At 42.3% G+C, this 13,618-nt stretch overlaps 1 protein-coding gene across 3 annotated transcripts in view; it reads left to right on the forward strand.

Annotated features, from left to right (window-relative positions):
- CAMK4 (calcium/calmodulin dependent protein kinase IV) overlaps nucleotides 1–13,618 on the forward strand; it is a 175,076-nt gene that overhangs the window by 79,847 nt on the left and 81,611 nt on the right. The window lies entirely within an intron of this gene.

The raw sequence follows: 13,618 nt of genomic DNA on the forward strand, positions 1-13,618 counted from the left end.
AAAGAAGGCAGAAGATAGGAAACCACCATGTTTTCTCCAATGCTGGGAGTTCAGCTGTTGGAACAAACCAGCAACAGAGTAGGACTTGAAATGCAGCATCTTGGGTTTATTCCTCAAGCCTGAAGCTGAGTTCTCTGCAGCCCCCCAGAGAGTGAAATCTAACTGAAATCTATAGGATAATTTATTTTACCAAGAACTCTGTGATCAGCATGTATTCACTTGGCAACCTGGTTAGACTGGTGTATTTCAAGATAAAATATATCCTCTTTTGGCTGAGGTGGTCTCCTTTTGTCTTAAGTCCTTAAAGAGGAAGACCGGTCACATGTAGGGAGGAATGGAAATTAACACAGCAACTGTGTATGCGGCACAACCTGTGGGTTCAGGTTACAGAAGCTTCTTTGAGAAATCACGAAGCCAGCATCATTGCCTGATCAACATGAGATATGTCACCTGGTCAGAGCATCTCTTAAGACTGGAACTAAGGTTCAGTACGACTTTCTAAGCTGTATGTTATGACGGTTGATGGCTGCAGGGCTGGTGTGTATGGGTGAGGTTAATCCTAAATTTTTTCCAAACTAAACTTACTTTCTGCTTGAATAACTCAATCTTCCTTAAGAAAAAACAAACAAACAAACAACAAAACAAACAAAGCAACCCCCCCGAATAAATAAAAAGTAACTAATGACATGTTTTCCTACAAATGTAAAAAACCCTGCCCCACTATTTTTTTCCTCTTCCTTTGTTTTAAGCAGTCTTCAAACAAGCTATTCCATTATACTTTGCATATATTGAATGAGCAGATGTTTGAAACTCCAACTGGGCATGGTTTTAGTAGGTACAATTGAAACCAGCTGGAAGAATTTCCATAAGTAATAAGAAATAGCATAAATAAGATGATTTGTTTTGCATTTCAGTCCTATGGTATTCAAGTCACTTTCATTTACAGTTTTGTTTGAGAGAATTCTGATTTCTAATTTATTTTAGAATCGCAAAGATTACATGATATGCTAACTTCTGAGAACCTCTAAGCGCTACTCTCAAGAATATCACCCTGCAAAAATTTAGGTTTTATCTGCAAGATATGGAACACTCATACAGGTTTTAGTTCTTCATACACTGAAAAAAAGAGCAGTGGAACAAGAAGAAATAGCATGATAATATTTGTGGGTTTCTGGATTGAGTGACTAACATAGTAGGTACAGGATTTCAGTGTAAAAATATGAGAAAATACAAAGTCAGAACAACTCTGTGACATGGCTTTCAAGAAATTATTTAAAAAGTCCTAATTCCTGCAGATGAGAGCCCTCATTTCTACAAATTTGAAACCAAATCAGGACTCCAGAAAGATTATGTATCTCACCATTATGATTAATTTTAGTGATTCTTTTGTTTCTATTACTGTGTTACTACACACTGTGTAACAACACCATGGTGAGAAAACATGTTAGTAGTTCCATGTTTTATGGATAAGAAGCACGTGAGATACTGAGGCTAGAAGCTGGATCTGTAAAGGCAATTAGCACCACAGTTCATGACACATCCATAACTACCCCCTGCATGCTTTACATCACAGGAAAATTCTGCCTTCTCTTCTCCAGGCTGAACAGCCACAGGTCTCTCAGTCTTTCCTCATATGATGGACACTCTAGGCCCTTCATCATCTTCATGGCCCTTTATTGGATTCTTTCCAGTGTATCTGTGTCTCTTTTTCGCTGGGGAGCCCCAAACTTCAGGCAGTAGACCAGGTGTGGCCTCACCGGTGCTCAGCAGGGGGAAGGATCATCTCCCCTAACCTGCTGCCAAGACTTTCCCTAATGCAGCTCAGGATACCATTGACCTTTGCTGCAAGAGTGCGCTGCTGGCTTACATCACCTTGGTGTCCACCAGGATGACCAGGTCCTTTTCTGCCAAGCTACTTTGCAGTTGGGTGGCCCCCAGAATGTGCCTGGGGTTGTTCCTCCCCAGTTGCAGGACTTTGCACTTTCCCTTGTTGAACTGCATGAAGTTCCTGCCTACCCATTTCCCTAGCTTGTTTAGGTCCCCCTGGATGGCCACATGATGCTCTGGCACATCAGGCCCTCCTCCCAGTTTGATGTCGTTACAAATTTGTTGAGGGTGCACTCTGTGCCAACATCCAAATCATCAATGAAGATGTAAAACAGTACTGATTGCTGGCATACCCCACATGCCTCTTATTACAACCCTCTGGGCATGGCCATCCACCCACCTTGCTGCCTGCTTATCCATCCAGGTCCCCTGCCTCATTCAGCAGCACGCCCTAGCCTTCCTTGTTGCTTTTGAAATCTCTTGCCAGATCCATATCCATCTGGGCTTTAGCTTTCCTAACTTCATACCTGAATGCTTGCACAATGTTTCTGTATTCCGTCAAGGTTACCCATTCTTGCTTCCACTCTCTGCATGCTTCCTTTTTGTGTCTGAATTTAGCTAGGAGTTCCTTTTTTGTCAACACAGACCTCTTGGCAGAGACTTTGAGATTGGAGAATGTGATCCTTGAATATTAACCAGCTTTCTTGGACCCACCCACCTTCCTTTCAGGACCTTATCCCATGGGATTTTTCTAAGATCTTTGAAGAGACCAAAGTCTGTTCTCCCAAAGCCCAGGGTTGTGATCTAGCTTTTCACTCTTCTTCCTGCCCTCAGGATCCTGAATTCCAACATGTCATTATCACTGCAGCCAAGGCTGCCTTTGATCTTCACATCCCAAATGAACCCCTGCTTGTTATTGAGTATGAGGTCCAGTAGAGCACCTGTCCTCGCTGACTCCTGTGTAACTTGGAGGAGGAAGTTATTTTCAAGGCACTCCAGGTACGTCCTGTGTTACTTGTGTACTGCTGTGTACTACCAGCAATTATCAGAATGGCTGAAGTCCCCAGTGAGGACCAGGGTCTACAAACATGAGGCTGCTCCTAAGTGTCTTTAAAGGGCCTCATCTACTTGTTCTTCATGATCAGGTGGCCTATAGCAGACACACACTATCATGTCACCATTTATCATGTTTCTTATGTCACCCAAGATTTTGTGTGTTATAAGCCAGGTCTTTTTCCTCCAGTATAGTGGATATGTGAACCATGTTCAAAGAGAGACAGCTTTATTATCACTGAGCTTTGTACAGAGTTTGTTAATCTCAAAGTTTATGAGAGTGTGTTCAGGGCATTGTGGCTGTAATAAGGACTTCAAAAAACTTAGGTTGAAGGTCCCAGATAATTTTCCATCACTGAGTAGCTAGACCTCACCAAAAGCTGAAGTAGCCACAGTGCTTACCTGCAGTAGCATAAGAACCTATGGGCTTTTCGGGGGTGCAGTTTGGTTTGGTTTGTTGGGATGGGGGTGTGTTTCTTTGGTTTTGTTTTATTTTTGTTTGTTTGTTTTATTTTTTGTTTGTTTGTTTGTTTTAATTCAAAAATTGCACCCCAAATCACCCTTCATGCATCAGAAGTGTTTTTAAGGTCTGATTCTGTGCGATTTGCCAAACTGGAACATGCACTCAGTGGCCATAAAGGGAGATGTAGGCAAGTCTTCTGAAATTCAAATATTCACCTGTTGTCATTTAAGTTCATATAGCTTACAGTTGCCTCCTTTCAGCATCTCCTCCATTTACTCCTAAATTGTGTGAAGCATCAGGGAACACAAGATCAAATATGGAAGGCATCCTGTGGTTCTTGTGCACAGCATTCACAAGGTTGGGGTGAGCTGTCAGAGAGGGAAGTCACTGTATGTTCCTGCTGCTCTCAGCCTGCTCAGTCACTTGTCCTTTTCTTCCAGCACAGCTCACAGACAGATTCTGGCAGAGGAGACAAGTTAACATGCTGTCATTAGTGTAGCTGAGACGTCCTCTGTAGGGAGTGGAGAGATCTAGGGACAAAAACAGTCCTGTAATTTCTTGACACATAATTCTAACAAGAAACTCAGCTCATGGTTTCTAATGTATGAAGCGAGCACCCTAAATTAGTTATAAGGCCTTGCTTTCAAGTCAGCCTACCTCTCTTGATCATTTCACCATTTCTACATGCTTCTCTGTGTTCTCTTCCAACTATATCAAATATTTTTCATTTTCAGTCCCTGAAAACTTTCTATAAGGGATACTTTCACTACTTTCCTTTGAGGATCTACTGGTTTTCTGTGTTATTCAGTTTATAAAGTGTATAACATGTACATTTTAAGCAGTTTTGGAGCATGGGGTCATTTAAGTGTAGAGTTATAGGTTCTATATACTACGAAGCAATACTAAAATGACTTCAAAATGCCTCATTATCAGTGTTTGGGGCTGATCTACCAGAAGAACTGTCTAGCACCAGGAGATTACAAGTCTTTTAGTACAGATGTCATTTAAGCAGCAGGTCCAGAGATTCAGGGTAGTTCATCAGAGAAAACATGCAAGACTCAACCTGCACCTGACATCATTATTTCATCCCACCTGAAATATTTGGAACAAAACAGTCTCACTTGGTCATCAGACTCACAACTAGGCCTTCCCCAATCATCATCTACATTATTTCTTGCAAAATGGAGTGGTACAGCATATAGATGATTCTTATGGTTTAACTCCAGCCGGTAACTAAACCCCACATAGCTCAGTCCCCTCAGTGGGATGGGAGAGAGAATTCGAAGGGTAACAGTGAGAAAACTCATGAGCTGAGATAAAGACAGTTTGATAGATAAATGCACAAGCAAAGCAAAACTTCCCATGGGAAGGCAGGTGTTCAGCTGTTTCCAGGACAGCCACGCTCCATCACATGTAAGGGTTGCTTGGGAAGACAAACACCATCGCTCCAAATATCTCCCCATTCCTCCTTTTTCTCCCAGCTTTTGCTGTTGAGCAGCGTGTTAAATGTTATGGGATAACCTGTGGTCAGCTGGGGTCACCTGTCCCAGCTATGTCCCCTCCCAACTTCTTGTGCTTCCCAGCCTCGGGCAGCATGAGAAGCAGAAGAGGCCCTGATGCTCCATAAGCATTGCTCATCCATAGCTAAAACATCCCTGTGTTATCAACAATGTTTTAATCACAAATCCAAAACATAGCCCCATATATATTACTATGAAGGAAAATAACTCTATTCCAGCCAAAACTGATACATTGATCGCATGGAATAATTGTGTATCTATGAGGGAGGTTACAGTATTAATGGTAGCCCTGATACATCAAACCTTCATTTGGTAACAGTGAAGGTTCACATGGATTCTTAAGTGTGAGTTGATTCAGAGAAGCATACCCTAGCTTACTATTTATGTGCGATTTCTTAAATTATAGCAAGCATTGCACTCGCTTGATAATATAAGCAGACATTGCATATTCCAGATCTTTATCATGCAGCTGAGGACTCCTAAGAAATTCGAGTAGCTTTAAGATAAAATGTTGTACAGGATGCTAGCTGTTGATTTCTAAGGGATTACTGTTATGTGGCAATTTATTTATTCAAAGGGATGATGTGACTCAAGCCTTTTACAGAATGCCAGGTGTCTAAAACTGGTTACCTCACTGAGAATAAAAGATGGATTAATAAATTTTCACTGAGAAAAGAGGAAACCTTTGGATTTGTAACTGCATAGGTGAAAAGCAAGAATGGGCAAGAAAATTGCAAGTACAGTTTTCTAAACAATCCTATAAACATCACTATTTTGAACTAAAAAATATATGTACTTAGCTTTTGATTTACACATTGTTCTTGCATCTTAAAAGTGTCTTCCTCCACCCATCTTTGGGGGTAACACTATAAATAGCAAATAGCTGAAATGAGCAGTTCATGAATACCTAATAGCCTGAAATTTGTTTGCATAAACCATCCAACTATTATCAAACATATTTGCAGAAATCTGTGTATAAATGACTCAGGAACAGAAATAACAACCAAATTAGTCAGAGAGATAGACCACAGCATATAATAAGGCTTGTTCTAATGAACATATAACTTATTTTGAACTCAGATGTAAAATCTATTATTGCAAATGACCAGTCTTGTATGAGCTATAAGCACCTCTGGACCCATCCTTCACCCTTCAGTGATGCCACCAAGTTAGTGTGGGTGAGCAGTAAAACCCATTTGCAAAGGCTTGTGTGTCTTCGGGGAATATTACCTGCATCTGGCCAGCTTTACGTTTGAAACTGCATATTACAAGATGCAAGGCCTGTTAATAAGATATGTCAGAATGTGATTTACTGTGCTGCCGTCTACACAGACCCACAAATCACCTCTATCTATCTGATGGTTTGCCTGCAAATGTAGTGTGCTTTTTGAGAAACAGAGTGTTGCTTCTTTGATGGAACGATTTACATTTAACAGGTTAACAATACTATAATATGCAGATAGTGCATTTCTCTTTCATTTTTCAAAAGCATATGCTTGTACAAACCCAGCTAATCTGTATTTCCAGCGAGTAGGTTTGCATGTACAAGCAGACTTTTAGGCACCTAACAGGACAAATGCAAGCACAGTGATGCAACTTGCGGTGGTTCTGTGCAAGTGTATTCAGTCTGAAGAATATGCGTTTCTTGAAGGTTTATAGCCACAAATTGGAAGTATGGGCATATACAAAGAAAATAGTTACTGTAATACTGAATAGTCTCTTTTTTAATTAATAATACACGTTTACTTACAGAGGCTCAAAATAAAAATTCTCAGTCACCTACAGAGTGAAAACTCCCTGCTGAGTTTATGGAAGGTACTGCAGAGCTGTGCAATTACTGCCGTGTTTTATTGTATTGTTTGATGTGTTCCTCAGGGACCTCATGTTCAGCTTGAATGGAGATAGAACCAGAATAGTCTGCCAAGCTTAAAATACAGAAAAGATTATTTTGAACTATTTTTTCTTCTTTTATGATAAAGATAATATTAGTCCATTAAGAGTACAAAGGTTGCTCCCATACGAAGAGAGAGCTGCTGACCTTGCTGAGAAGGTCAAGCTATATGCCAGCCCGAAGAGGCCCTAAAACACAGGAGGAATTCTTCACTTGAGAAACTTATTTTCATTGAGAAAAGAAAAAAGTCATTCAAAGAGTGAAATCACCCAAAGCAGGTGTTAAATAAATGCCCTAGTTGGAACAAAGAAGTATCCTTTCATTCAGAAGGGTCAGCTTTTTTTAATTCTGCTTTTGCACCCTGTCCCACTGCAATGTTGCTTACCGAATTCCACCACGGTAACTCAGAGAGATAGACTGGGTCATATATAAAGGATCTATTTTCATTTGTTCTGGGATTTTTCTGTCTTACCACTTTTTGTATCCCATGAAATTCTTTATCACTTATGGTGAAGACTGGCATCAATATCTTGCGTTGATACATAAGACAGCTCAGATGCATGATTTCAGCTTTATACAGATGGAAAAGCATATTCAAAACTCTTCTTTACGCTGTTTTAATGTTGAAGTCTTGACTGAAATGCTTTCTGATAAGATATTCTATGTATGAGCTGGGCAGAGGCTGGAATTCCTCTTACCCAGAACATTCTGAAATTAAAAAGCAAGACCTAAAACAGAAAATGGGTACTCTGAATCTTCTTCTTGTGAAGATTCATTTAAATTCAAGCTTTAAATTCAAGCTCATTTATTTTTTTCCTGAAATCTTTCAAGAAAATCTGGGTAACCCAGCAGCCACGTGTGTGGCTCTGACAATTGGGAACAGACCTTTTAGATCACCAGGGAATTAGCAGCTCTGCTTATAGGTGGTCTGTGTCTGTACAGGTTTTAATATTTCAGCTTAACTGTGAGAAGATAAAATCATAGCTGAGTTATAAATGGTAATTAGGAATCCACTCCATAAAATACAGAAAAATTTAGGCTGCAGAGCAGTTACTTTAGCTGAGATGAACATTAAAATTGTTTCTTGGAAGCACTTCTAATAGAGTGTGGTGGCAAGTCAATAATGCTTTGCAGCATGCTCCCTATAAGTGAAGAGCAATACATGCTCAGAGCCTGACCTGCTGTTTTGACAAAGCATTTGTTGCTCATACTAGAGGCATTCATGCGAGTCACTAAGTCAGATATTAAGTAAGGAGCTGTGCAGAGCTGGGGTGAACAGGCTCCCTGAGGTGGGCAGTGCTGTAAAGTTCCTCAAAATCTGTTTGCATTGGCTGCTTCACATCCCTTGCCTTGGCACAGCTTGGTCACCCAACCTGCATGGTGGTCACGCCTGGCCAGAGGTGCCTCTTCATGTCCACAGCACCTGGGGAAGTAGGGCAGCAGACACTAGACTTACAGAGTGAAGAATGTGTTCTGCTTCTTGCTCTCTTCTAAGTTTGACAGGTCTGTACATCTGTTGGCCACCTGTTTTCTGGATCGCATACCTTACTGCAAGGCAGCAGCTGAGTTAATCTGTTTACAGCGGCAGTTCATTTTATCTTGTTTCATTTAATTCAAACAGAAGCAGTATCACTCCACCTCACCATCTCAGAGCATGGAAACATGGAAGAATCTCAGCTTTTATTAAGTACTTTTCCAGATCCTTCTCCTGTCAAAATAGTCTGAAATTTATGAATCAGAAATAGACTGATTATAGACCTAGCACTACTTCACTGCATGACCAGTATCAAAGACACAGTGTTTGTAGACACCTATGTATAAAATATATAAATGTCTAATTCTAGAGAAATAAAATAACTGGAGAGACAGAATATTAGGAATTATTCAGGGATAATTATCTTTTAAATGTAAATGTTTTAATATAAATTAAGGGGTTGGTAATTTCATTTACCCACACTTGCAAATGCTGTCCTAACTTCCTGGGCCTTGATTACGTGAAATACTCTGTGAATGTTGTTAATTGTTTGTCTGTCTGTCTGTAAACACGGCATAGAATTGCAGTTTTGAGTGCACACAGCAAGCTACCATTTGTCTAGTGACCCTGGGTAACAATGCAAAGCCATGCATCTGGCTGTGGTACAGATAGGCATTTCAGTTCAGTGCACTGGGATCTTGGACTGCTTCTTGCTTCCAGGTTCAGGTTGCTGAATTTTGCTGCTGCAGGTACTTTATCTAGTTAGGTTGAAGCCATCATGCAGATGCTTACCTGTGCTGCAGCCACAGCTCCTGGTTTGTTTACAGAAGCATACTGTGAAGCACTGCAAGCCACAGCACAAGGCAGGACTGTATTGCACCTACAAGCCGTTCTTGCAGATTTGCTGCACTTTAGCACTTGCAGTGGATGTCTCCACCGATAAGCCGTGGAAGCATATAGATGTGGGTTTTAACAATTACCGGCCACTTTGTTTGATTTTTTTGGTCTATGGTCAGTGAAATCTTTATGCCAGGGGTCAGTGGTGAAGAACTGATAAATAAGCATTTCTGGATTACCTGGCAAATGACTTCTCAAATTGACAAGGATGTACCACAGCAGAATGCTGTTTCGTAGGCTTGTAACAGCAAATGCCTCTTGATTGTTTGCAGCTTAAAGTTCACAAACTGAAAATACAGCTCAGTAAAATCATACGAGTGTTAAAATCACCCAACCAGTCATTTGCACAATCTGTTACCTGCATTAGTTAAAGATTTGCACATGCTGAAAAGCAATCTTTTAAGTAGAAATCACATTATACTAATGAAATGTTTGACCAAAAGCATGCTTTAGTCCATTTAGAAAAGATAAAAAGTGGAGAATAAGGGAAGCTTGTAGTGGGATAATCACTAAACTAATGGAACCTGAAAACATCTGAAAATTAACGTTTGATTGTTTTTCTATTCTCAAACAACTGGTTCTACTGACCTAAATATTATTGACTGCAATATACTCACAAAGGTCTCACTAATGCTCCTATGAGTAATGTTAATTTAAGGAAAGTTCAGGTGAATTGTTATGTATTCTACTGCATGTTTAAATTACATACAAAGAGAACACAAAAATAAACAGTTCTGCAGCCTCATTTTGGTCAGTTATTACCTCTACACAAATCGGACCACTTTATTTGATCTAGCGGAACTTAATTTGCCCAAACATTTGTGATAATAGGATATTTTGGTTAAATTATCTGAATTTTAAAATTTGTTACTTTAACAACATACACTATAGAGTGAAATGCCTGTCATCATATCAAATAATGACTGCCAGGAATGTAAATGATTGAATTGCTGATACTACTGATACTACTGATACTACTAATTGCTGAAACTACTGACCAAAACAGGCCAAATTTGGCCGTGATGTAAGTAAGTACATTTTGTTGGAAGGAGCCGAAACAAGGTAAGTGTTGATATAGCTCTATACTTAGTTTAGGAGAAAGTAAGAAAATACAATGTGATAAAACAGGCTGCTCTAATAAAATGGTATGGCTATGTACGCAGCTGCATTTACTCTGGAATGATTCATATCACTTATACATGCACGCTTCTGTTGTAAAACCTATCTCAGTAGCCATTTCCCAGGTTTCTTCTAAATATGTAACACTCCAAAGTGTTTAGCTGTGGCATATTTGCCATTGCATCTTAGCATCTTGAATTTTTAGATACCTTTTTTATCATACTGCTACCTGAGCAAGTGTTATGAAAGTCAACTGGTTTGTGTCACGTCAGGAACTAGATCACAGAGGAACTCACCTACAGCTGCATAGTAAACGTCTAGGAAGTCAAGGGTGTGAAACTGAGTCTCAGTTCAATTTTTCTCTTAATTTGTTGCCACCTGCAAGATGAGGAGACACCTCTATAGTTTCTCAGTTATAACTACTCAGTGCCAAAATGAAGCATCTTTAGAATTTGGACAGCCTTTTCCATGTTTGTTGCCAGGCATGCTTGATGTGCAAACGTTTTCAGAACTGCAGAATACAAACTGTAGATTGTTCAGTTTGTAGTGGTGCTTTTGGATATGGTAAATTGATCAGTCTAAACAGCTCTCCCAAGCAAATGTCTGTCCATGCAATATTGTATTTTTTCTGATCCTGTGTGAGATGGAAAGTGTATGAAGACAGTTTAGATGTGTATTACTCTCTGAATCATCAAGAGCCCCTCGCTACCCAGCAGTGAACTCTGGAGCTCCTGGCTGTGCATTTGCACTCACAAATGTAAATTGGAGTTGAATAACAGCACTGATGGGAAGGAGATGTTGAAACTAAGACTGGCACACACAGCATTTTCAGAAAACGGCACAGGAAACCGTTATTCAAGCTATTGCTCAGTATTTACATAGCAGACAAGAGTGAAGAAACATTTGCATTTGGAGTAGAAAGCAAAAAGTTTATAAAGCCTTTCATAGTCACAGAGCTTATGCTGTGTTTGATCCCAGAGCAGGTGTTTACCTGTGAAGATTTAGTTATAGACCATGTTCTTTATCTCCAAATAGGTGTTCAGGTAATGGAATATTTCACTCCTCTTTGATTTTTGCTTTCTGTTGCTTCTCACATGCTCTGAATCTGTACAAAGTTTTCCTTCCTTCCTTCCTTCCTTCCTTCCTTCCTTCCTTCCTTCCTTCCTTCCTTCCTTCCTTCCTTCCTTCCTTCCTTCCTTCCTTCCTTCCTTCCTTCCTTCCTTCCTTCCTTCCTTCCTTCCTTCCTTCCTTCCTTCCTTCCTTCCTTCCTTCCTTCCTTCCTTCCTTCCCTCCTTCCTTCCTTCCTTCCCTCCTTCCTTCCCTCCTTCCTTCCCTCCTTCCCTCCTTCCCTCCTTCCCTCCTTCCCTCCTTCCCTCCTTCCTTCCCTCCTTCCTTCCCTCCTTCCTTCCCTCCTTCCTTCCCTCCTTCCTTCCCTCCTTCCTTCCCTCCTTCCCTCCTTCCCTCCTTCCCTCCTTCCCTCCTTCCCTCCTTCCCTCCTTCCTTCCCTCCTTCCTTCCCTCCTTCCTTCCCTCCTTCCCTCCTTCCCTCCTTCCCTCCTTCCCTCCTTCCCTCCTTCCCTCCTTCCCTCCTTCCCTCCTTCCTTCCCTCCTTCCTTCCCTCCTTCCTTCCCTCCTTCCTTCCCTCCTTCCCTCCTTCCCTCCTTCCCTCCTTCCCTCCTTCCCTCCTTCCTTCCTTCCCTCCTTCCTTCCCTCCTTCCTTCCCTCCTTCCTTCCCTCCTTCCTTCCCTCCCTCCTTCCCTCCCTCCTTCCCTCCCTCCTTCCCTCCTTCCCTCCTTCCTTCCCTCCTTCCTTCCCTCCTTCCTTCCTTCCTTCCTTCCTTCCTTCCTTCCTTCCTTCCTTCCTTCCTTCCTTCCTTCCTTCCTTCCCTCCTTCCCTCCTTCCCTCCTTCCCTCCTTCCCTCCTTCCCTCCTTCCTTCCCTCCTTCCTTCCCTCCTTCCTTCCCTCCTTCCTTCCCTCCTTCCTTCCCTCCTTCCCTCCTTCCCTCCTTCCCTCCTTCCCTCCTTCCCTCCTTCCTTCCTTCCCTCCCTCCTTCCTTCCCTCCTTCCTTCCCTCCTTCCTTCCCTCCTTCCTTCCCTCCCTCCTTCCCTCCCTCCTTCCCTCCTTCCCTCCTTCCCTCCTTCCTTCCTTCCCTCCTTCCCTCCTTCCTTCCTTCCTTCCTTCCTTCCTTCCTTCCTTCCTTCCTTCCTTCCTTCCTTCCTTCCTTCCTTCCCTCCTTCCCTCCTTCCCTCCTTCCCTCCTTCCTTCCCTCCTTCCCTCCTTCCCTCCTTCCCTCCTTCCTTCCCTCCTTCCCTCCTTCCTTCCCTCCTTCCCTCCTTCCCTCCTTCCTTCCTTCCTTCCTTCCTTCCTTCCTTCCTTCCTTCCTTCCTTCCTTCCTTCCTTCCTTCCTTCCTTCCTTCCTTCCTTCCTTCCTTCCTTCCTTCCTTCCTTCCTTCCCTCCTTCCCTCCTTCCTTCCTTCCTTCCCTCCTTCCCTCCTTCCCTCCTTCCCTCCTTCCCTCCTTCCTTCCCTCCTTCCTTCCCTCCTTCCCTCCTTCCTTCCCTCCTTCCCTCCTTCCTTCCCTCCTTCCCTCCCTCCTTCCCTCCTTCCCTCCCTCCTTCCCTCCTTCCCTCCTTCCCTCCCTCCTTCCTTCCTTCCCTCCTTCCCTCCCTCCCTCCTTCCCTCCTTCCCTCCCCCCTTCCCCCCTTCCCCCCTCCCTCCTTCCCTTCCCCCCTCCCTCCTTCCCTTCCTTCCTTCCTTCCTTCCTTCCTTCCTTCCTTCCTTCCTTCCTTCCTTCCTTCCTTCCTTCCTTCCTTCCTTCCTTCCTTCCTTCCTTCCTTCCTTCCTTCCTTCCTCCCTCTCTCCCTCCCTCTCTCCCTCCCTCTCTCCCTCCCTCCCTCTTCCCCTGCTTTCCTCCCTTCCTCCCTTCCTTCCCTCCTCCCTCTCTCCCTCTCTTCCTTGTTTTCATTTACACCACTCTCAGAGCACCGTGGCATTACTAACCTGGAGTCATTCCTGACTGACACAAAGGGAGAATCAAATTCTGCCTATCCTATCGTTCCGATTGTGACTGATACTTGGATTTTGTTGTTGCTGGAAAAAAAAATAGTACTGAGAAGTGTATCTCGTCTTTCAGGTGATTAAAAAAAAAGGGGGGATTTTTTTTTTAAGCATATGTCTTCCTCGCTAAGAATTTTAGGGTAGTTTTATACCCTTTTTAAAGGTTTATGTATTGCAACTGTTTTTCCCATATGATCAAAAAAACCCACAAAACCAAAATACATGTTTGATTAAGAAGCCTTTACTGAAAAAACCCACACAACTGTCTTCAAAATGTTCTGCTTGACGTCATCTGTGTCATCGGTTTGGAATGGATAGT

This window comes from Patagioenas fasciata, chromosome Z, assembly GCF_037038585.1.
Source record: "Patagioenas fasciata isolate bPatFas1 chromosome Z, bPatFas1.hap1, whole genome shotgun sequence".
Lineage (NCBI taxonomy): Eukaryota > Metazoa > Chordata > Aves > Columbiformes > Columbidae > Patagioenas > Patagioenas fasciata.